The 24,271-nt window shown below is 42.3% G+C and overlaps 1 protein-coding gene across 1 annotated transcript in view; it reads right to left on the bottom strand.

Annotated features, from left to right (window-relative positions):
• cln8 (CLN8 transmembrane ER and ERGIC protein) overlaps positions 1 to 9,661 on the bottom strand; it is a 41,508-nt gene extending 31,847 nt beyond the window's left edge. The window contains exons 1-2 of the mRNA XM_078541893.1: positions 9,597 to 9,661; positions 6,503 to 6,660 (exon numbers count right to left, since the gene is read on the bottom strand). The gene's annotated coding sequence lies outside the window, so the exon portion shown is untranslated. The remainder of the gene's footprint in view (positions 1 to 6,502; positions 6,661 to 9,596) is intronic.
• Positions 9,662 to 24,271: the final 14,610 nt, after the last annotated feature.

Raw genomic sequence — 24,271 nt, 5'->3', positions numbered from 1 at the left:
AGAGGGGAAGTAAAGGGGCAGGTGTTGCATCTTCTGCGGTTGCATGGGAAGGTGCCTTGGGAGGGGGGTTGAGGTGTAGGGGGTGATGGAGGAGTGGACCAGGGTGTCACGGAGGGAACGATCCCTATGGAGTGCCGCCAGGGGGGTGAAGGGAAGATGTGTTTGGTGGTGGCATCATGCTGGAGTTGGCGGAAATGGCGGAGGATGATCCTTTGAATGCGGAGGCTGGTGGGGTGATAAGTGAGGACAAGGGGGACCCTATCATGTTTCTGGGAGGGTGAAGAAGGTGTGAGGGTGGACACGGTTGAGGGCTCTGTCAATCACCGTGGGTGGAAAACCTCGGTTAAGGAAGGAAGAGGACATGTCAGAAGAACTGTTTTTGAAAGTGGCATCATCAGAACAGATGCGACGGAGGCGAAGGAACTGAGAGAATGCGATGGAGTCCCTACAGGAAGCGGGGTGTGAGGAGCTGTAGTTGAGGTAGCTGTGGGAGTCGGTAGGCTTGTAATGGATATTGGTGGACAGTCTATTACCAGAAATTGAGACAGAGAGGTCAAGGAAGGGAAGGGAAATGTCAGAGATGGACCATGTGAAAAAGATGGAGAGGTGGAAATTGGAAGCAAAATTAATAAATTTTTCCAGGTCCAGACGAGAGCATGAAGCAGCACCGAAGTAATCATCGATGTACCGGAGAAAGAGTTGTGGGAGGGGGCCGGAGTAGGATTGGAACAAAGAATGTTCCACATACCCCATAAAGAGACAGGCATAGCTGGGGCCCATGCGGGGACCCATAGCCACACCTTTTATTTGGAGGAAGTGAGAGGAGTTTAAGGAGAAATTGTTCAGTGTGAGAACAAGTTCAGCCAGACGGAGGAGAGTGGTGGTTGATGTGGATCATTCGGGCCTCTTTTCGAGGAAGAAGCGGAGAGCCATCAGATCATTCCCGGTGGGGGATGGAGGTGTAGAGGGATTGGACGTCCATGGTGAAGAGGAGGTGGTTGGGGCCAGGGAACTGGAAATTGTTGATATGATGTAGGGTGTCAGAGAATCACGGATGTAGGTGGGAAGGGACTGGACAAGGGGAGAGAGAATGGAGTCAAGATAGCAAGAAATGAGTTCCGTGGGGCAGGAACAGGCTGACACGATCGGTCTGCTGGGACAGTCCTGTTTATGGATTTTGGGTAGGAGGTAGAAGCGGGCCGTCCGAGGTTGGGCGACTATCAGGTTGGAAGCTGTGGAAGGAAGATCTCCAGAGGAGATGAGGTCAGTAACAGTCCTGGAAACAATGTCTTGATGTTCAGTGGTGGGGTCATGGTCCAGGGAGAGGTAGGAGGAAGTGTCTGCGAGTTGACGCTCAGCCTCTGCGAGGTAGAGGTCAGTGTGCCAGACAACAACAGCACCACCCTTGTCAGCAAGTTTGATGACAATGTCAGGCTGGACCTGAGAGAACGGAGTGCAGCAAGTTCAGAGAAAGACAGGTTAGAATGGGTGAGAGGAGCAGAGAGATTGAGACGACTAATGTCACGCCGATATTTGGATTTACTTTGATTTTATGACTATGAAATAAGTAATCAAACTACCAAAATGCAGGCTCCCTCAAATGCTTACAGTACCTAGATACATTTTCCTATTGTTTTTATTTCATATGAGAGTTAAGTGCAAATTTAATTCAATTTCATTTGAGATCTACAAAATGCACTGCAGCACCACACCAAGGTTTCTTCAGCAGCAGCTCCTAAACTCACGACCTCTACTGTCTTGAAAGACAAAGGCAGCAGGCACATGGGAACACCACTACCTCCAAGTCCTGACTTGGAAATACATGACTGCTTCTTAACTGCTAGGTCGAAATAATGAAATACCGCAACAAAAACAAAAATAGCTGGAAAAACTCAGCAGGTCTGACAAATATGGTCCCCAACATTACCATGGAGTACCTTCACTGCACAGATAGTGTTTCAAGAAGGCATCTCACCACCATCTTCTCACAGGCAATTAGGGACGGGCAACAAATGCTGGCCTTGCCAGTGACACCCACATCCTGTGAATGAGTATGAAAAGAAAATTTTAATCCAATTTTTATGCCAACAATCCAGGTACCAGCTCCAGTTAACTGCAAGGGGTGACAACAATGACAATGACGACAGGCAGAAGAGTGCTTGAAGCAGACCAAGACCCAGCATCATACTTGAGTGCACAGCTATACTACTAATTCTGAACTGTTGCAAAGCAGCTTCCATTTTACAGCAGTAATAATGTGACAAATATAACTGATGTGACAGTATTCATTGTAGTCACACTCTAACCTGGCTCTAGAGATGGATAAAGAAAGACCTCTTCAAGGATGCAGCCTCGCTGCTGTTTGGCTTTGGTACTACAAAGAAAAAATCTGCGATTTAGGCAAACATGGTTTGACCAAAGCAAGCAAAAAAGCTTTCCTAAGTACATTATCATTCAATCAAAATATTATTTAACAAATGGGAACAGATCACTACATGCCTGCAAGTACAGGTATTCAGAGCTTTCTCCTGGTCCCAAAAAATGCACCTCTAGTCACAGTTAGAAGCTTCCCAGTAGTCTTTAGATCAAGCTATTGATAAATCCATATTAGCAGGGCTTCTACTCGTTGATATAGTGTCCACACTTGCTATCCATAGGGACACATTCCACTTACCCAAGCCTAGAAAACTGTACAGTTGATAATATGGAATTCCATTGTGCATCAAGTGTATTATTGGAGTTGAACTGACTAAAACTATGCAATTTACCAGCACATGCTAAGTCAGTAAGTTTCCCACTGCTTATCCAATTCAGGATCATGCTACACATCGAATTGCAGCAACCTGACATTTGCAACATTTTTTGAAATTTCATTAAATCAAAAAAGATCAAAAGGCAACAAAGATTATTTATATAAAACAACTTGAACATTAGAGCTGCAATCTCACATATAAACTAAGCTGATTTTAATGAAAGTTCATCGGTCTGAATTGTTAACTCAGTCTGAACTGTTAACTCACTCTCTTTCCATAGATGCTGCCTGACCTGACTATTTCCAGCAATTTTTGTTTTCACTTCAGATTTTCAGCATCTGCAACATTTTGCTTCAGTGTTCTGTATAAAGACGTATGGTTCAGCTATCTGATTACCTAGACTGTGGAACGATCGACCAAGCTGCAATCTTCTACCACCACTTTTATCCTTTTGGAGCCAATCTGCCTTTAAATAGCCCTTGATTCACCCACCCTCCAAGGAAAATGAGCCACACTGAGTTTGAATTGATGTTTAATAATGCTGTAAAACCCCAAGATAACTTTCTAAAATGTTCACTTGATGCAAGCCACCTTGCATTAGTTTGAAAATAAAGGTTCATACAGATAATAAAAATACAATCACAAGAGAGCGTATTCAGCCCATCCCGTCATAGAAACCACTGATAGCTCAGTGTCCACTGCCTCTTGAATTGCTCTAGAAACTTTTGACTCTTCCTGAGATATTTCCAAATATTAATCATGCTTTCGTTGAAGTACTTCCTAATAACAATCTTGACAAAGAGATCATAGGTTCAATTCAAGTTGTTTCATATAATAAATCTGTACAAAACGTGAAACATATTGACACAAGCATAAGGAGAGACAAATCAGAAAATTCATCAAGGCCAGTATTCCATTGACTGAATGATTGAAATTATCTTTCTTTTTATTACATGGGATTGTAAGTACAATCCCATGTAATAAAAAGGTAGCTTTGGACATAACAATTACCAAGGGCTTATAAAAAGAAGTCATACAAGGGGTGGATGGGCCAGGAAGTATTTCACATTGATGAGGAAACATACCAGCAGGTTAGCTGGGAGCCACTCAGGTTTAGCAGGCAAACGAGGAAGGAGAATCACAATCCCAACTACTACTATTCTCTGATTTACGTTGCTCCCAAATCCATCTTCATCCATCCTGCAATTCTATAGTTGTGATTACAGTAAGCACAGTAGAAAAATTGAACTTCATTTTTTTTAATCGTTCATGGGATGTGGGTGTCGCTGGCTAGGCCAGCATTTATTGCCCCTCCCTAATTGCCCCTTTTCAGAGGGTGTTTAAGAGTCACATGTAGGCCAGACCAGGATGGCAGATTTCCTTCCCTAAAGGACATTAGTGGCATTTTTCTTATGACAATTGGCAATGGTTTCATGGTCATCATCAGACTTTTAATTCCAGATTTTTTTTTTATTCAATTCATATTTCACCATCTGGCGTGGTGGGATTCGAACCCAGGTCCCAAGAGCATTACCCTGGGTCTCTGGAATGCTAGTCAGTGACAATACCAATATACCACCACTTCCCTAAATGAATAAATAATCAGACATAGTTGGAGCAGGAATGATTGTTCAGTGGATTAGTTGCAGAAGGAGCAGAATGAGCTATGTAGGGGCACAGCAGGTGAACCCAAATAGAGTGGAGAATGGTTTGCCTTAGATTAACATGGACTCCAGGCAACAATGGCAATGGAAACCAATAGCTTTCCAACAATAAATGAAAAAGGTCAAAAGCTCAGTTTTCTGCAACTTACTCATTCATCATTCACACTTACAATGGATTAAAAATGTCCTCTGACACTTCATAAACTGGATATGTGAATATGTTTGATTTGATATATCTGATTTTCAACTCAATCATGAACTTTTGCTCAACCTTTAGGTGTGTCATATACTTGTGGCAATGTAGAAGTTAAAACACGAGCTTTTAATCCCCCTCCTCCATGCCTGAATATTTGTTCTTTGCTAATCCATTTCCTCTGCAACCAATTGTAGACAGGTGTTGCTGTGCAGCTTTGTCTAATCTGAATGAAACAAGAAGTGTCTTTACAGGAATGTTACCTAATGCAGCTTTACAGGAAGCATAAATACAGCCTTCTTGGGCAGAATTGTAAACCCCAAAATAAGAAGTGAAATTTACTAACACCATCAAAATGTAATAAATTATGAGATTTCACCAACCTGGCTGCACACTTTCTGGTTATTTCCTTTTCTGTTTTTGTCTAAATTGTGAAAATTAGTAAACACTGGTGACCCGTAGGACCAATGCAACTTAATAGTGCAAGGAACTGAACTAATCCTTATGTACAATTGAAGCGGCGCAGTCATAAAAAACATATCCAAGGTATTGATTGATGATGTATAATTAAACGTGAAGAGCTTTTGTTTTGTTAAGGTCTTCACCTGCTGGGTGCAAACTAACCAACCTCTTGCACTCTCATACAGGTAGTTTGAGAACACTCACTATCCCCTCCAGTGCTCCAGAGACAACAATGGATCCAGAGTCAGAGGAACATTACTGATGAACAAAAGCTAAAAAAAGTCACATTCCATATGTTTCTCCGATAAAATCTAATGACAAACATTAGAAAGTTTACAGCAATCACAATATTCCTTGTTTCATGCTGAGGTAAATGGTAAAATGGACATTGGCAATCCCCCAGCCAATCAGATAGCAGTTTGAACCTTTCCTTCCCCAATTGCACTAGTCATGTGATCTGGAGTTTCTAATTTTTGCTTTCCCAGGCCAGACACACATACATCAATTCGGTTACCATCACTGCAAGTTCCTCCCCAAGTCAAACACCTGACCTGACTTGAACATATATTGCTGTTCCTTCATCGGTCAGTCAAAAATCTGGAACTCCTATCTAACAGCACTATAGGAGGACCTTCACCACATAGACTGCAGTCGTTCAAGAAGGTTGCTCATTGCATCCTTCTGAATGGCAACTCAGGATTGGTAATAAATGCTAGCCTTACCAACAACACCTATATTTCAAGAATTAATTTGAAAAAACTCTAGGTAGTAATGATTTTGCCTATCTGATTCTTTTCAATACAATTGTACCAATAGTAAAATGCCCCACAATAAAAAAGTTATATTTGTATATATATGAACGTGTATATTAAAAACACGTTCAAGAAGGTAAAATCTAAAGTAAAATATCAATTCTAAGCCATACAATCCAGAAAGGTTCAAGTTCAATTTCTAGTCTGTGTTAACCTAATTCTCATCTGGAATGGCAAGGGTGTAACATTTGGCCACAAGCACTTCCCCAGGTTGGTCAAAGAAAGTGGTTTCATGGTATCCACTTCTGATTTCTTTCCAGGTGAACCCTGCTGAAAGTTCACGTGTGAGGAAAAGATCATGACTGTCCACAGCCAAATAGTCCTGAATCACATGAAGACCAACTTAAGACAAGACATGGGAAACCAACTTGCAGTTGCAGAGTCAATGACTCCATGACAGTAGGCGAGAAAAGTGCAAAGTGCACTTGCTAAATCTGCAACCACGTTAAGAGATTTTAAGAGGTGGCTAACTCATGGGAAGCAAGTTCATGACAAAAATTCACAAATAGGGAGTTCCCAGTCTCAGATGCACCAACATATTTTCTCACTATTGTTGGATTAGACTGGTGGTTCTAAAGTTAATCTCTACAAAATTAAGTTTTACTTAAAAGTACTCACCACATGAAGGTATTCATGTAAGTTTTAAAAACCCTTTTTGCTGTAGGAGATCCTTTTCTAGGCTGTAGTGACTTGCCATTTCAAGTCTCTCCTTTCAATTTTGAGTCATTCTATGGATAAACAGCAGCAGCATAACCACACATCTTCGTTAGAATTTCCTTTAGAAATACACGAGAAAAATTCAGTACCAGCAGAATGTAGCTCAGTTTGCATTTGATGCTGAATTTTGCTGACACACCCACCTGGTTTCCAGCCCAGAGATGGAAACCCATAGGAGCCCAATGTCCACATGTCAGCAGTTAGCATCAGTGGAATCTGGAAATGGTAGGCCTCTATGAACCTGGAAAAGTGCAACTTAAAACTTCATAATTCCCCTACATGTTCCTACTGCTTTAAGGCATGAAATATTTGCCCGCTATATGCCAAAATAAGTTGACCAAAAGGACAATGTAACTTGCTTCTCAGCCTATCTCTGACGACAAGCAAAGCATGGTTGTGTGGGGACAAGCAGTTTTAAAGTCAAGAATTATTCTAGATTTCATTCAAGACAACGCGGGGGTTTGGCAGGGGTTGGGGGCGGGGGAGGGGGGGGGGGCGGGGGGGGGGGGAGTTGTGGAGAAAAGCCTGATGGATTCTAATAACTTCCTTGCAATTGATATTAAACCGACAGGTCTGACACTACCTGGTTTCTTCCACCTTAAGTAATGGAGTGGCATTTGAAATTTTCCACATCAAGAACAGAATTCCTGAATGTAGAGAGCGTAGGAAAATCATTAATGCATCTCCAATTTCCTTCTTTATCTTTTAACACCCTGGGATTGTGGAACCATCCAGCCCCCGTGGTTTGTCAATTATGTCTTTTTCTCCATCACCATTTTGAAAATGTGTATGAAAATCTACTAAATTCCTCTCCTTCCCAGATCTGCAAGTTTCTTTGTGCCACTGGTATTTTATCATCTTCCTCCATTGTGAAATCATTTAACAAGTCTGCCATTTTCTTATTGTCCATCACTGTCCCACATGCATCAAACTTTAATGGGCCCATATTCCTTTTTGCCACTTTAAAAAATATATATTTATAAACACCATTGCTGTTAGTCTCGATACTGCTTGCAATTTCTTTTTAAAAAAAAAACATATTTATTGCACTTTTATCATTTTCTTTGTATCGCTTGGTTGTTTTCTTTTACTGCTCTCGCAGTCTGCTAGATTTCTACCTTGTTTTGCGATGTGTCAGCCTTTGTTTTAAACTAATACTGTCTTGCCCCTCATTTGCTGACAATCGCTTTAATACAGGAGTAAAGCCAGACACCACCTAAGTATAGCAGAAAATGTTAAGATTGTATGAGCCTCAAAACAAGGGTGATGCTGAGGGTTAAATGAGGCCCTCGTCCTATATCTCTGGATGGAATGAAATCTAGCTCGGGCTAATAGAAGCAAGTGTTCTAACAGCAAGGGCACTTAATGAAATGAGTTTGGGAAGTCTCAGTCCAACTCCGTGTGTCATGGCTGAGCTGACATAACCAAGTACACCACGTAGAGCATTAATTTGCAACATCATTTAGAAAATGTCAAGTTGATGCAGTAGACCAGGCCTGAAGCACTTTGTTAGGGCAGAGTGCAAGGAGCTTTATTTGGCATCTAACCGTACTATCCATGAAAGAAATCATCAGTCATCAGTATTGCCAGTTCTAAAGTAGCTACAACTGAAACTTTAACTTGTCTGTTCTGTACACAGATGCTGACTGAATGTATCAATGCATTTTCCATTTGTGCTTCAGATTTCCAGCATCTGTAGTTATTTGCTTTTAATGCTATCTGAGCTGAGTGCCTTAAGAAAAATATTCTATTCCCCAACACTAAGTTTCCTTTTAAACGAGGACAAGATGGTAAGATTATCAAACGGCTGCAGTTGGATTACTATAATTAAAATGTGTAATGTATATTAGCAGGTGGCAAATTAGATAACTGAATAAAATGACAAGAGTTTTAACAATATTCTAACTTCTTTCTTGTTATCTTAAAAAATGAATTTTCACATCCTAAAACAATTCACAGCTCAAAGTACTTTTTGAAACAGTCTCTATTGCAATGTAGGAAATTGTGATTTCAATCTGCACACAGCAATGTCCTCAAAACAGCACTGAGATAAATGATCAGATAATCTGCTTTTGATTATGTTGGTCAAAGGATAAATATTGGCCTGCTCTTCAAATAATACCATGGGAATTTTTCTTTACATCAGCTGGAGAACATGGGGACACCACCACTTGTAAGTTCCCCCCCCACCCCCACCCAAGCCACTCACTATCCTGACTTGGAAATATATCGCCATTCCTTCAGTGTCACTGGGTCAAAATCCTGGAACTCCCTCCCTAACAGCACTGTGGGTGTACCTACACCACATGGATTGCAGTGGTTCAAGAAGGCAGCTCACCACCACCTTCTCAAGGGCAATTAGGGATGGACAATAAATGCTGGCCTAGCCAGCAACACCCACATCTCATGAAAGAATTTTTAAAAACTAAATCATCAGTATCAATCATATATTACGGCACCCAAAACTAGTCGAGATTATGAAAACTGTTTTAGCTGTAGGGCTGGCCTGGGTGGACAGAAACATGACACAAAGAATCACTGGGCGCAGAGAAAACAGAACAGGACACAGCAGTCATCTTTATAAAATACTAGCGCTCATCATTTCTATCCATGGTTCACATGTTTGTTTTGGGATTCTCCTGCCTGACCATCACCAGCTCTAACCAGTGAGCAACATTCCAATCATTATCTCTTTTTTGTTCTGGCTGATCCACCACTGATTTGCTGTCTTACTTCAGATGTCCTACATTCCTGCTTATTCTCTACTTCCTCAACCAAGACCATCAGCCGTTTCATGGCTGTTTGTGAGACCTTGGTGTAGACAAATTGGCTGCTAGATTTGTCTACATTATCATAATGATTACATGTCAAAAGAAATTAACTGCCTGAAAAACACTTTGGGGGCATCCTGAGGACATGACATACAATTATAGCAAAGCTTTTTTCCTTCACTGGAACCAAAGATGTGGTTCTTTTAAAATGCTATCCAACCAACCTAGGGTTCAGCAACGGAATTTGGCAGAGAAGACTAGTCGGAATTCTTCCCAAAGAGCTCCATAAAATCTTGCAATTCAATTCCCAAACATGAAACTGTTTCTAGCTGAACAAGCAGAAGTTTATTATTGTTCTGTGCTCATCATTGATCATTTTATTTTTATTAAGCTCTAGCAAGTACAGTCAGCCCAACAAGACTTGAATCTTTCAAACCAATAAATGTTCTTGCCTTGGGCGAATGAGGCAATGAAGGAGGTGGGGGCACTCTTAACAGGCAAAGAGAGTGCAGATTTCTAAGCAAAAATAAAAATATCTGGAAAAACTCGGCAGGTTTAGCAGCATCTGCGGAGAGGAACAGTTAACGTTTTGAGTCCGAATGACTCTTCAACAGAACTAAGTAAAAATAGAAGAGAGGTGAAATAAGCTGGTTGCTCCAGTGAAGCTCAACGCAAACTGAAGGAACAGCACCTCATCTTCCGACTAGGCACTTTACAGCCTTTCGGACTGAATATTGAGTTCAACAATTTTAGATCATGAACTCTCTCCTCCATCCCCACCCCCTTTCCCATCACCCCCTTTTTTTCCCCAATAATTTATACAGATTTTTCTTTTCCCACCTATTTCCATTATTTTTAAATGTATTTCCATCCATTGTTTTATCTCTACCGTTTAGCCTATTTCGATTCCTTCACCCCATCACCACTAGGGCTATCTGTACCTTGCTTGTCCTGCTTTCTACCCTTAATTAGCACATTCCTTAGATAATATCATCACCTTCAACACCTGTTTGTCCTTTGTCTGTGACATCTTTTGGTTATCTCCACCTATCACTGGCCCTCTATCCAGCTCTACCTGTCCACCCCTCCTTAAACCAGCTTATAGTTCACCCCTTTTCTATTTTTACTTAGTTCTGTTGAAGGGTCATTCGGACTCGAAACATTAACTGTGTTCCTCTCCGCAGATGCTGCCAGACCTGCTGAGTTTTTCCAGGTATTTTTATTTTTGGTTTCCAGCATCTGCAGTTTTTTGCTTTTATCAGATTTCTAAGCAGTTTGGTTTGGCACAGTGACCACCACCCCAGGTTTACCCCCACATTGACCACCACCCCAGGTTTACCCCCACATTGACCACCACTCCAGGTTTACCCCCACATTGACCACCACCCCAGGTTTACCCCATTGACCACCACCCCAGGTTTACCCCCACATTGACCACCACCCCAGGTTTACCCCCACATTGACCACCACCCCAGGTTTACCCCCACATTGACCACCACCCCAGGTTTACCTCCACATTGACCTCACCCCAGGTTAAAGACTGGATTTACCTCATGTTAATGACTATCTAGGGTTTAAAACCAGGTTTACCTCACATTGCTTTTTACCCCAGATTTAAAGCTCAAATTAACACCCTCCCCGCTTGACCATCACCCCCCAGGCCCGGGCTAACCCAGCACACACTCACCGCCGCAGCCGACTTGATGGAGTGAGCCCAGCCAGTCACGTGACCCGATCGCCTGACGGGCCTTCGCATAGAAGCCCCGCCCCCATACACTAGTCTCATTCTGATTGGCGGCGGCGCACGTTTACCATCAGTTACAGGCCACATTAATCCAAACACTTCAGCCAATAGACAGAGAGAAGTTGGTGATTGGGGGGCGGGCTCTATGATGTGTCGCCACTGATTGGAATGCTGATCTCTTCCCTCGGTGTGAGTCTTTTCGAGACTGGCTCTGAAAGTACATTGTGGGAAAACGCCGTATAGTCTATTTCGGTTATTTGAAGCATTTGCCTTATGCATGATCGGCTGTGTATATAAGTTAGAGCATCTTTATCCATCCAAGCAATGTTTTATTCATAAGATGTTAAAAAGTGCTCAAACATTTCTGCGTTCATAGTTAACCTTTACACCTGGCCCCTTTATTCTTTCTCTTTTCAAAAACCTACCTAGTATCTTCCGGAATCAATTTCAAGGTTGGCATGCTGTTGCAAATTTGTATACTTTTTTTTTGGTGAATTTCTAAGCCTAAACATGTAAAATTGTGTTGCTCTAGTTCTTGCAGCAGATGCTTCACCTGGATAAAGGCAAAATACTGCAGATGCTGGAAATCTGAAACAAAAATAAAAAGTGCTGGAAAAACTCAGCAGGTCTGACAGCATCTATGGAGAGAAAGAAGGAGTTAACGTTTTGAGTCCATATGAGTGTTCAGGGTCTGAAGAAGAGTCATCACCCCTGTCTCAGCTCATCTGCTGCTGAAACCCTCATTCATTCCTTTGTTACTGTTAGACTTGACCATTCCAATGCACTCCTGGCTGGTGTCCCACAATCTACCTTCCGTAAACTTGAGGTAATCCATAACTCTGCTGCCCGTGTCCTAACTCGTACCAAGTCCCGTTTTGCTATCACACCTGACCTTGCTGACCTACATTGGTCAAGCAACATTTTGTTCTTAAAATTCTGTCTCCTTTTCAAATCCCTCCACGGCCTTGCCCCTCCCTATATCTGTAATCTCTTCCAGACCCACAAACCTGTGAGATATCTGCAATCCCCTAATTTTGACCTCTTGTGCATCCCAAATTTAATTGCCCCATCATCAGTGGCCACACCTTCAGTTGCCTCGGCCCACAGCTCTGGAGTACCCTCCTTATCCTCTCTGCCTCACTTTTCTCCTTTAAGACACTGCTTATGTCTTTGACCAAGCTTTTGGTCATCTAACCTTATGTGGTTTGGTGTCATGCTTTGTTTTATAATACTCCTGTGATGGTCCAAGGAATGTTTCATTGGGGAGGATATTACGCTTGGCATGTGGGCGTGCGCCCGAAATGCCCGAACGTAAAATGACATGCAATGACATCAGGCAAGTGTCCCGACATCATCGCGCAGTCTCATGATATTTCATTCAGTGGGCGCATGCCGACAATTAAAAGGCCTTTTAAGGCCATTAAGAAGCTAATTAAATTCAAAGTTACGCTGCCCGTCCAACCTAACAGCCGGCAGACAGGCAAAAAGGCCAAGTGGCCTTTGTATTTTTTAGGAAACCTCATCTACGGGTGAGATGAGGTTCCCTAAAGCAAATAAACATCAAATAAAAATTTTATTTTTGAATTAAAAACATGTCCCAGCTCATGTGACAGAGTCACATGAGGGGACATGTTTTATGACAATTTTATTTCCTTTATTATTTTTATTAAACAGTGCTTCATCTCCCTGAGACAGCTCCACGCCTCAGGGAGATTGAAGTGCTCTTTCGCGCGCATGCACGAAGATCGCGCTAGGCCCGCTTGCCCTCCTCCCCCCACTCCCCTGCCCACACAGACAGCACTGAGAGTTGCCGCTTGCATTCCATGCTGGGCAGCCCTTAATTGGCCCACCAGTGTGAAATCACGGTGCAGAGCCAATCACGGGCAGAGGTCGGCTTCTCGACTGATCCTGCCCATCCCCGCTGAGCACCCCTGCCAAGGGAAAAATCCTGCCCATTATGTTAAAGGTGCTACATAAATATAAACTGTTGTTGCATTTGTTTCTCCCTCAGGTAATCATCTAGCTTCCCCTTAAATGCATTAATTCAATTTTTTACTTTCTTTCACGGGATGTGAGTGCCACTGGCTGGATCAGCATTTGTTGCCTATCCTTAATTGCCCTTGAGAAGGTGGTGGTGAGCTGCCTTCTTGAACCGCTGCCGTCCATGTGGTGTAGGAATGCCTACAATGCTATTAGGAAGTGAGTTCCAGGATTTCGACCCAGGGACAGTGAAGGAATGGCAATATAGTTCCAAGACAGGGTAGTGTGTGGCTTGGAAGGGAACTTGCAGGAGGTGGTGTTCATATCCATCTGCTGCCCTTGACCTTCTTGGTGGTAGAGATTGCAGGTTTGGAAGGTGCTGTCAAAGAAGCCTTGGTGAGTTACTGCAGTGCATCTTGTAGATAGTACACATTGCTGCCACTGTGAATCAGTGATGGAGGGCGTGAATGTTTAAGATGGTGGATGGAGTGCCAATCAAGCGGGCTGCTTTGTTCTGGATAGTGTCAAGCTTCTTGAGTGTTGTGGGAGCTGCACTCATCCAGACAAGTGGGGAGTATTCCATCACACTCCTGACTTGTGCCTTGTAGATGGTGGACAGGCTTTGGGGGTGGTGGGGGGTGGAGGGGGGGTGGGGGGGGTGAGTTTATCACTGCAAAATTCCCAGTCTCAAATTTGCCACAAATACTCTGCATGGCTGTGAGTGCCATATTTGCATCAATCTCTGAGCAAAGATGGAATTCCTTATAGGATTTATTAATGACTAATATTTATGGTTTCTAGTTTTGGTGTCCCCCTTCTAAGTCCTTCATAATTTTAAAGACCTACATCAGGCTACTTTTCAGTCCTTTTTCAATTTAGTCCCAGCTTGTTCAGTCTTCCCTGATTGTTGTATCCTCCCCATTTTAGTATCATCCTTGTAAATCTTTTTTGCACCCAGTGCTTCTATAACATTATTATAACATAGAGATCAGAACTGCGCACGATACTGATCTAACCAAGATTCCATTTAAGTTTAACATTGATTTTCTGCTTTTGAATACTTTTTCACTGGTAATGAACCCCAGTGTATTGTTTACATTTTTATAGCTTTGTTGGCCTTTGTTGACGTGTTTAATGATTTGTGAATCTGGAGATTCCATTTCACTTCAATACCGTTTAGACTCTTAGGCCAGATTTTAACTCCTGAAGCGGGTAGCTCGAGCCAGGAAATTTCCCAACTCGCTGCATCCGCCTTGGGAGAAACTTCCCCAGATGGTGGGATACTCGTTCCAGGGGTTTCGCGATAGAGCTGGACCAGCCACCCCCTTACTTAGATTGGAGGCAACCACAGGGGCTGTTTGTGCCGAGGAAGGCTGTTTGAAAGGCCCGCCTCAGTTCTCTGGGACTTTGTCCCAGTTCTTTTGTTAAATATTAGGCTCTCTAGCCCTCCCCTCACACCTCTCACCCCCCCCAACCAATCCCCATGGTTTATCCACGCCGTCATGCCAACTTAATGGCAACCCATGCCCCCACCCCTGTGGCCCCTTATAGCCCCCTACTAACTTGAAGTCACCTCATGCCACCCTATGCTCCCATCCTCATGGCCCCTTATAGACCCATTTCAACTATACGCCGGCTTAATGCCAACAAATCACCACCCTTTGTCCTTACTCACCCAGCATCCACCATGGGCAGACCTCAGGAGCCATCTTGACATGAAATAAAATAAAGGTTTAAATCTTCTTACAGTCTTCACTATATTAAAAAAAACCTCCCATTCATGAAAGCCCAGTCAAAACATTTAAATCCCCTCAAGTTCTTAATCCTTTATAAAAACAAATAGAGTTGTATTCATAACCCATATCAAAAACAGCTAATCTTTTAATAACCTCTTTGAGCTATTAATCAAACTGTAAACTTAGAATCCCCTAGTGAAATAAGATTAGGCTGTGGAAAGTCACCAAGCATTAATAATGACATAATGATAGCCATTGGGGTAATGTCAACAAACAGCCATTGTAAATGCTAGACCAGACATTTTTTGACTTAGGCGCAGGCAGCCTATTAAAAAAAAAGGCTGGGGATTCAAATAACTTCACAGCTTGACACTCCTACAAACCTTACCCAACCTTCAAGAGCTTTTATAACTACTCTAAATGTTTGTAACTCCCACAGTGTGGGGGTGAAAATAGGGTCTGTTTCAACTCAGTACTGAGTTCAAATGGCCCTGCTGAGTTCAAATCACCCTCATTTTGATTCATGCCCCACTCCGTTGCCCCTACCAGTGAAAATCGGACCTGTCAGAATTGGGGGTGGGGCTTTTACTTCAGACCATGTGGTATTTTGAATCATTAGTATTTAGCATAGCTAGAATTTCATTATGCAACAGTTTAATTATTTAATTCAAGCCTGTTAAAAACATGAATTACAAAAAACTTTACTTACTTTTGACTGGGGGTTGGTATGTAGATGGGGGCCAATGCTTTCCTTGATTTATATTTATAACCTCGACCTGGGTGTACAGGGCACAATTTCAAAATTTGAAGATGATGCAAGACCTGGGAACATTGTCAACTGTGATGAGGCTAGTGATAGACTTCAAGAGGATAATATAGCTTTAAGAAGAATGTTATAATAGAAGATCACATGATCTTATTATCCAATGGCAGATAGTGTGGACTACCTTAGTAGTCTGTAGTCAGTAGTGAGTAGTCTAGAGTAAGCGGCTGTAATGTAGAGACAGGGCTTTAGTTGTAAGTACACAAGTGTAGCTGCTGAGTTCCTTTGTAAATAAATAGAATGAGTTCTACATAAGAACTGACTACTGATCTGCTATGTCTATGGTACCAACTAGGTCATCCCGAAACAAGCGTGCAACCTGGATCCATTAATCCAACTAAACTAGTGACCAGGATCCAACAAACTGGTGATGAGGTGAAAAAAAGCAAGGAAGGACGAGAAGAAAAGCGAGGAAGGAAATCAAGTGAACCGAAATCGGACTGTACCCTCGTACAGTAATTTTAAGTAGAATTTCTGTCCTAATCGTCGAAGCAGTCCACTCAAAGCATGCCACAGTTTGGAAGAGTTGATCCTTTCAACCCAATGGTGAATGATTGGTCTCATTATGTCAAACGCCTCGCATTCTTTTTCCAAGCTAATGACATTGCGGGGGAGGAGAAAAGGCACGTGATCATCTTATCCATGTGTTGGAGTAAGACTTATGGATTGATCTGAAGTTTAATGGCACCCAGGATTCAAAAGTTTTGATGATTTAGTGAACCTTGTGAAGAATCACATTGTACTCCACATTGGGCAGGAAGCCCAAGCCAAAAAGGGCACGAAAATGTACAGCTCTGATGAGAAGCGGGAAGCAGCCACAGCTTTCAGACAAATAAAAAGAACTGACTGTGTAGTGAAAACATGGAATATTGGTAACAGAGGTGGAAGCAGACAGCCTTGTAATGAATCAAAGTTTTAAAAAATCGAATGTTTTTACTGTCATCGAATACCTCATGATACCTCATGAGACATTGCAAGGCTAGAATCAGGCAGATTTTCAATCAAAAGAAAAAGCCCTGTGAGATTCATAACATAGAAGAGCCTGAAGTAACAGATTCAGATGTTTATTCATTGTATAATTTAAAGGTAGGAAGAACAGAACCAATCTATGTAACAGTGAGGGTGAATAATAGGCCTATCAGAAGGGAGGTGAATACAGGTGATAGGTGAGCATACTTTTAAATACCTGAATCAGGGGAAACGTAAATTAAGTTTGGAAGAAACGGATGCCAAATTGAAAACTTACATGGGAGAAGACTTCAAAATCAAAGGCACAAGCAGAGTTACTGTACAGTACGGAAGTCAATCAGTGAAATTACCCTTGATGGTGGTAGCAGGTGAGGGGCCAAGTTTCCTTGGATGAAACTGGCTGAAAGAAATTAAATTGGATTGGCCTGAGATCTTCCAACTGAGAGCCACTGAGTTACCTGAACCACTGCAAAAAAATGCCTCAGTTTTCCAAGATAAATTCAGGAAGATCCAAGGGTTACAAGCAAAAATTCATGTTGAACCAGGTTCTACCTCCCTATTTTTGAAGGTAAGACCAGTACCTTATGCAATGCGGGAAAAAGTAGATACCAACTTGGATAGATTAGAGAAACTGGGGGTGATACAACCTGTGCAGTTTTTGGAATGGGCAGCACCAATAGTCCCCGTACTTAAGCCTAACCAAAGTGTTCGAATTTGTGGAGACTACAAATTGACTGTCAATAAAGTGGCTAAGTTGGACAGACACCTATACCAAAAATTGAAGACTCGTTATGTTCCTTCTATTGGATTGCTTTGCTCAGTGAACACGGTTGCATGCCTATCTACTGGTGAGTGAGTTGATAATCAAGATGATGCCGACGAAGAGACCATTATAAAGTGAAACACAGGCTGTTTATTAACATACTAACAGAACACTAACCCACGTGTGCTTCTCAAAAATAAACACTATGGTACAACTACTGATTAACAATGTAGCCCGCGCCACACAGCAATTGGGTGATACAGTCACATGGTCAATCTGCTCACATTCTCTTAATGGTGTATTGCACCTCAGATTACCACAGCTAAGTTGGAAGGTGGAACCGCCTACATGAAACTTGCTATGAGCCATGCGTATCAACAATTAGAGTTAGAGAAGGCCTCCCAGAAGTTTGTCACAATTAATACACAGAAAGGGTTCTACCAATATACCCTTTTGCCTTTTGGTGTATCCTCTGCATGCGCCATATTCCAGAGAACAATGGAAAATTTACTGCAGGGATTGCCTCATGTTGTAGTTTATTTAGATGACGTTCTGGTGACGGGAATCGCTGAAAAGGAGCATTTGACAAACTTGGAAGAAGTATTGAAGAGTTTATCACAGGTGGGAGTGCGTTTAAAAAAAGAAAAGTGCACATTCCAAGTGAAAGAGGTAGTCTATTTAGGTCACAGGGTAGATGCACAGGGCCTCCACCTGGTTGAAGAAAAAGCGAGAGCCATTATAGAGGCACCAGCACCAAGGAACACGTTGAAGCTAAAATCAATCTTGGGGATGATCAATTACTATGGATGCTTTTTACCTAATTTGTCTACAGAACTGGCACCCTTGTATTACCTACTCAAGAAAAAACAACTTTGGTCTTGGCAAACACCACAGAAAGAAACTTTCACAAAAGTGAAACAGCTGTTGCATTCATTCACCCTATTAGTACATTTTGACCAAAGAAAAGAGTTAGTTCTGGCATTTGAAGTATCTCCTATGAAGTGGGAGCAGTGATCTCCCATCGAATGGACGATGGCTCAGAATGACCTATTTGATATGTATCAAGAACGCTCAACACAGCAGAAAAGGGATACTCACAGATAGAAAAAGGCGGCTTGTCAATCATCTTTGGTGTCAAGAAATTTCACCAGTATGTTTGTGGTCGTCATTTTACTATCATTTCGGATCATAAGCCTTTGCTAGGGTCGTTCAGCAAGGACAAGGCTATACCACCCATTGCCTCAGCAAGAATACAGAGATGGGTGTTGATTTTGGCAGTGTATGAGTATACTTTCATCCAGGCCCAGAAATCAGATTGCAAACACTGATGCACTTTGTCATTTGCCTTTGAAAGAAAATGATGAGGATGTTCCAGTTCCTCAAGAACTTGTTTGATTATTGAACTTCGTGGATTCATCACCGGCATGCGCTAGATAGATTGGAGAGTGGACAGGTTGAGACCCAGTCTTATCCAAAGTATGAGAACAAGTTCTTCACGGTTGGTCACAAGAACAGGAATCTGATGAAATGCAACCGTATTTTCACAAAGGATATGAGATAACCAGCCAGGATGGTATCTTATTGTGGGGAGTGAGAGTGATTGTTCCTCTAAAAGAATGAAAGCCTTTGTTAACTGAATTACATAGTGCGCACCAAAGTATTTCCCAAATGAAGACCATAGCACGCAGCTATCTATGGTGGCCTGGAATGGATGGAGAAATAGAGAGCTAAGTGAGAAGTTGTGTGCAGTGTTAGTAAGTGCAAAAGTTACCTCCAGCAGTTCCGTTACACCCGTGGGAGTGGCCAGGAAGGCCATGGGTGTGATTACATATTGACCATGTGGGACCTTTTATGGGAATAATGTTTTTCCTTATCGTTGATGCTAACTCAAAATGGATGGACATATATGAAGTAAAGTCATCAGCATCTTCTGCTACAATTGACAAGCTACAACAAAGTTTCACCATCAACGGACCACCAGAAGTGGTCATATCAGATAACGGCACGGCATTTACGAATGCTGAATTTCAACGGTTTATCAGCCTCAATGGTATTACTCATATAAAAATTTCACCATACCATCCTTCTTCGAATAGACTGGCCGAGTGAGCAGTTCAAACATTCAAAAATGGTGTGAAGAGATTAACTGGAGACTCCATGGAAACCAAGTTAGCACGTTTTCTTTTCCATTATAGAACCATCCCTCACATGACAACAGGTGTCACACCTGCAGATGAATCATAAGAACATAAGAGATAGGAACAGGAGTAGACCATTTGGCCCCTTGAGCTTGCTCCGCCATTCAATAAGATCATGGCTGATCTTCTTGTGTTTCGATTTCCACATTCCCATCTAACCCTGATAACATTTGATTCCCTTGTCTAACAAGAATCTAACTATCTCTGCCTTAAAAATTTTCAACTCAGAACGAGATTGAGCTTAGTAACACCAAATTTAGGGGGGAAGGCGGAAAGAAGTCAGGGAAGTCAGAAAATTGTACATGATTGGCATAGTTGTGACAGAAAGTTTACTGTAGGACAGACAATATATGTGAAAAATTTTGGTGAAGGACCTAAGTGGTTATCAGATGAAATAGGTGCAGTCGCTGGACCTCTTACAACATGAAAATAGAAGACCGAATCATATGGAGGCATATTGTTCATATTACGAGGAGAGAAACAAAGTATCAGGAAATTATTCCTCCAGTGTTCACGACTGCGTCAACATCTCCTGTTGAAAGAACTCAACTGAGTACAGATGTGTCTAAGGATCGGTTGTACCTGCAAGAGTTGAGGAAACAGATTTGCAGGTGTTCAGCGAAGAACCTGATGTTCAGACAACACCAGAAAAGCAGGTTCCTGACAAAACACCTGAAGCTGTAGAGCTGAGGCATTCTACACGCATAGGGAAACCCCTAGAAAGACTGAATTTGTAAATTACTCATCTGCGCAAACAATTTGACATTTGAGAAAAATTGTAATTGTAACTGTAAAATATATTTCTGAGTAAAGGGGAAGGAATGTGGTAATCTGATGTGTAATATACCTTTAAGAAGAATGTTATAATAGAAGATCACATGATGTTTGTATCCAACAGCAGAGTAGCGCAGGCTACCTTGGTAGTCTGTAGTCAGTAGTGTAGAGTAAGAGTCTGTAATATAGAGACAGGGTTTTAGTTGTAAGTACACAAGTGTAGCTGTTGAGTTCCTTTGTATATAAATAGAATGTGTTCTACATAAAAACTGTCTACTGATCTGCTATGTCTATGGTACTAACTAGGTCATCCCGAAACAAGCGTGCAACCTGGATCCATTCGTCCAACTAAACTAGTGACCAGGATCCAACAATACAATTCTAAAGGAAATGGAGGAGCAGAGGGACCTGGGTATATATGTGCATAAATCATTGCAGGTGGCAGGGCAGGTTGAGAAAGCAGTTAATAAATTATACTGAATCCTGGGTTTTATAAATAAGGGCACAGAGTACAAAAGCAAGCAAGTTATGAACCTTCAAAAAACACTGGTTCAGCCTCAATGGGAAGGATGTGAAGGCTTTAGAAAGGTTGCAGAAAAGATTTATGAGAATGGTTCCGAGGATGAGAAATTTCAGTTACGTGGATAGATTGGTGAAGCTGGGGATGGTCTCCATGGAGAAGAGAAGGTTGAGAGGAGATTTGTTAGACATGTTCAAAATCATGAGGGGTCTGGATAGAGTAAATGGGGATAAACTGTCCCCATTGGCAGAAGGTCGAGAACCCGAAGGTGATTAACAGAAGAACCAGAGGCAACATGAGGAAAAACTTCTTTATGCAACAAGTGGTTTGGATCTGGAAGGCACTGCCTGAACGTGTGGTGGAGAAAGTTTCAATTACAGTTTTCAAAAGGGAACTGGATAATTATCTGAAGAGAAAATATTTTACAGAGCTACAGAGAAAAGGTGGAGAAGTGGGACTAGCTGAGTTGCTGTTGCAGAGAACTGACAGAGAATGTGCTGAATGTCCTCCTTCTGTGCTGTAACCATTCTATGATTCTAGTATAGGTACATACAAGGAACTTGATAAACACATGAGGAATAAAGAAGCTGAAGGTTACACTGATAGTATGATCAAGAAGGGTGGGAGGAGGCTTGTGTGGAACATAAACACCGACATAGATGACGTGGGTCAAATGACCTGTTTCTGTGCAGTAAATTCCACGTAAAGTTGCCAGCAGGGAATACAAACACCATACTGAGTTTCACATCCTCAGGCCATCAGAGCCAAGGAATTAAAGTTCAGTAGGCAAACACAGCAGGGTATTAGGGGATTTTGATACTTTAGATACTGAGAGCCTTGAGCTTCAAAGACCCTGAAATGCCTGTTTATGAGAAAGCTATGTGCAGGAAGTTGTAAGGCCTGTATTTTTTTTATAGCTGAGGAGCTGTACAGGAGCTGTTGCTCCTGCTGCACATTGGCTCAGAGACATTCAGCAGCAGCGTGAGGCCTGGGACCCTGGGCCCGGCCTTCCCTCCACCACCTCTTAACCTCCCCAGGCTCTGGATTCACAGCCACACTTGTCTTAAAGGTATAAATACCAGAGACTGGACTTCTGCAGGAATTGCAGCTGGAATTTGAACCAGCTGCTTGCTGCTGCTTAAAGTTGTTTTTTAAAAATAAATAAAAGCTGCAAGTATAAGGCACATGGACTGTTGTGTAACAAATATCTACAGTAACACTGCATTGTATCTCCATCCATACTGCTTTAAATACCTTCCATACATGAAGATTTCTTAGTGTAACAGCATTGTAAAAATATTTCTGAAGACTTTCTCTGGTTAATGTTTCTAATAAAACACAAAGTATGGGTATTTATGATTTCCCTAAGAGTACTGACCAAAGGAAATAGAGTCATAGAATCACTTGTGGCACAGAAGGAGGCCATTCAACCCATCAAGTCCATGTTGGCTCTCCTTGGAGCAATCCAGTGAATCCCATTCTCCCACTCTACCCCTGCATCCTGTAAGTTTATTTCCTTCAAGTGCCCATCCAATTTCCTTCTGAAATCATTGATTGTCTCTGCTTCCATCACCCTCGTGGGCAGCGAGTTCCAGGTCATTACCACGCGCTGCATAAAAAAGTTCTTCCTCAAGTTCCCCCGGCAACATTTGCCAGAAACCTTGTTTCTGTGTCTCCTGATCTTTCTACCATATGATGGTGGGAACAGTTTTCCTTGTCTACCTTATCCAAATCTGTCATAATTTGTACACCATGAATGCACCTACAACATCACTACACATGACAGCTGACTTGCTCTGTGTGCTAAGTGATTTCTTACTGAATTCCTTTATTTGAAAGGGACTAGGATTTCCAGCAGGAATATCATAAAACGGAATTGAAAGGCTAATTCCTCAAAATAATTCACACAATTTGACGATCAGCAATGTGATATCAATTTTAAAATTCTCATTCTTGTGTTGAAATCCCTCTATGGCCTCACCCCAATCTCCGTAAACTCCGCCAGCCCTACAACCCTCCTAGAACACCGAGCTCTCTGAGCTCTCTGTGCCCACGCCGACTTAGTCCCACTAATATTGGCCTTGTCCTCAGCTGCCCAAGTTCTGGAATTCCCTCCTTACATCTGGGGTGTTTGACTATGTTAAAGGCATTACATAAATGTTGTTATATAAATGCAAGTTGTTCTTGTCTAATGGAAATAATCAAGATTTCACCAACTGATTTAGGGCAGAAATTGGTCACAAGCTGTCCTGGCTAGGTTTGCACTGTGATACTTATAGGGGCTTGCAGCCAGGCTGACCTATTGATTTAGTGAACAGATCTCATCAACAGGAAACTTCAGTTCCAACACAAGGTCTCTGCTCCATCCCATCTGCCCACTCTCTGTTGGCACCAATAGATTTGGCTTGTAGCAACAGAAAGACCTTCTTTTCCTGAACACGGAATCGAAAGGGCTGGTGGCACCATACTCATACGCCACCCCTGCTCTCGTACATATTCAGCACAAAATGTGTAAAGAAAATGAGAGCTTCCAGAAAGCATACACGGTAGCAGACATTATGTCTGCTCTGCAGCAATGAGGCTGCCGTGCAGGGTACAGTTCTATTCAAACAGGCATCTCCAAATTCTCAAATTCAGCAACTCTTTTAAAGCTAGAAACCCCATTTCACCCATGTAGATTTTGCCTGGTGTTGGATAAGGTTTGGTGCTGTCTCCGTCCCACTCCCTGTCTCACACTCTCTCTCTAAATAAAATCATTTCCTATGGTCTACCTCCCTGTGTTTCAGGATGTGTCTGTCATAAAATACTCACTTTTAATGGCATTGATGAGTGAGGTCCCTTGATTACTTGACAAGAACTCCATTTAAAACACCCAGCCTGGACCACCCAAGCCCCCGGGCCCCAGTGTTTGGGGCAGTCTGCATCCCTTCTCCCAGGCCCTGGTTGGGGGTTCCAGAGCAGCGCTCCAGCAGCACTACACCCCTGATTGTATTTCCAATTCCCATGTTCAAATCGTTCATGCAAATGGAAAACAACAGTGGCCCCAGTACCAATTTAAATGTGCCAATAGCATCACAGAGTGTGGCCCAAAGCATAAATACTGTGGTATTCCGTCTATTCAGACAATGAGATAAGCAATGTCATCTGACAGTATGGTGTCCATATTGGGTCAGCTTTTCAAAAGAGTGGTGTTCTGCCTTGTTGGCACCACCCTCCCCAATGCCACCTGTATTCTTCCTTAGCTGTACTTGGGCCTGCTGGTGCTCTTGTCTATTTACTGACTGTTGATTTTAAAGTTCCCATTACTCTTTTTTTGATTCTTTAATGGGATGTGGGTGCCACTGACTGGTTAGCATTTGTTGCCCATCCCTAATTGCCCTTGGCCTGCTAGG

The sequence above is a fragment of the Cetorhinus maximus genome, chromosome 5 (assembly GCF_964194155.1).
Source record: "Cetorhinus maximus chromosome 5, sCetMax3.hap1.1, whole genome shotgun sequence".
Taxonomy (NCBI): Eukaryota; Metazoa; Chordata; class Chondrichthyes; order Lamniformes; family Cetorhinidae; genus Cetorhinus; species Cetorhinus maximus.
The sequence above is the reverse complement of the archived record's forward strand: the minus strand, read 5'-3'. Positions and strand labels throughout refer to the sequence as shown.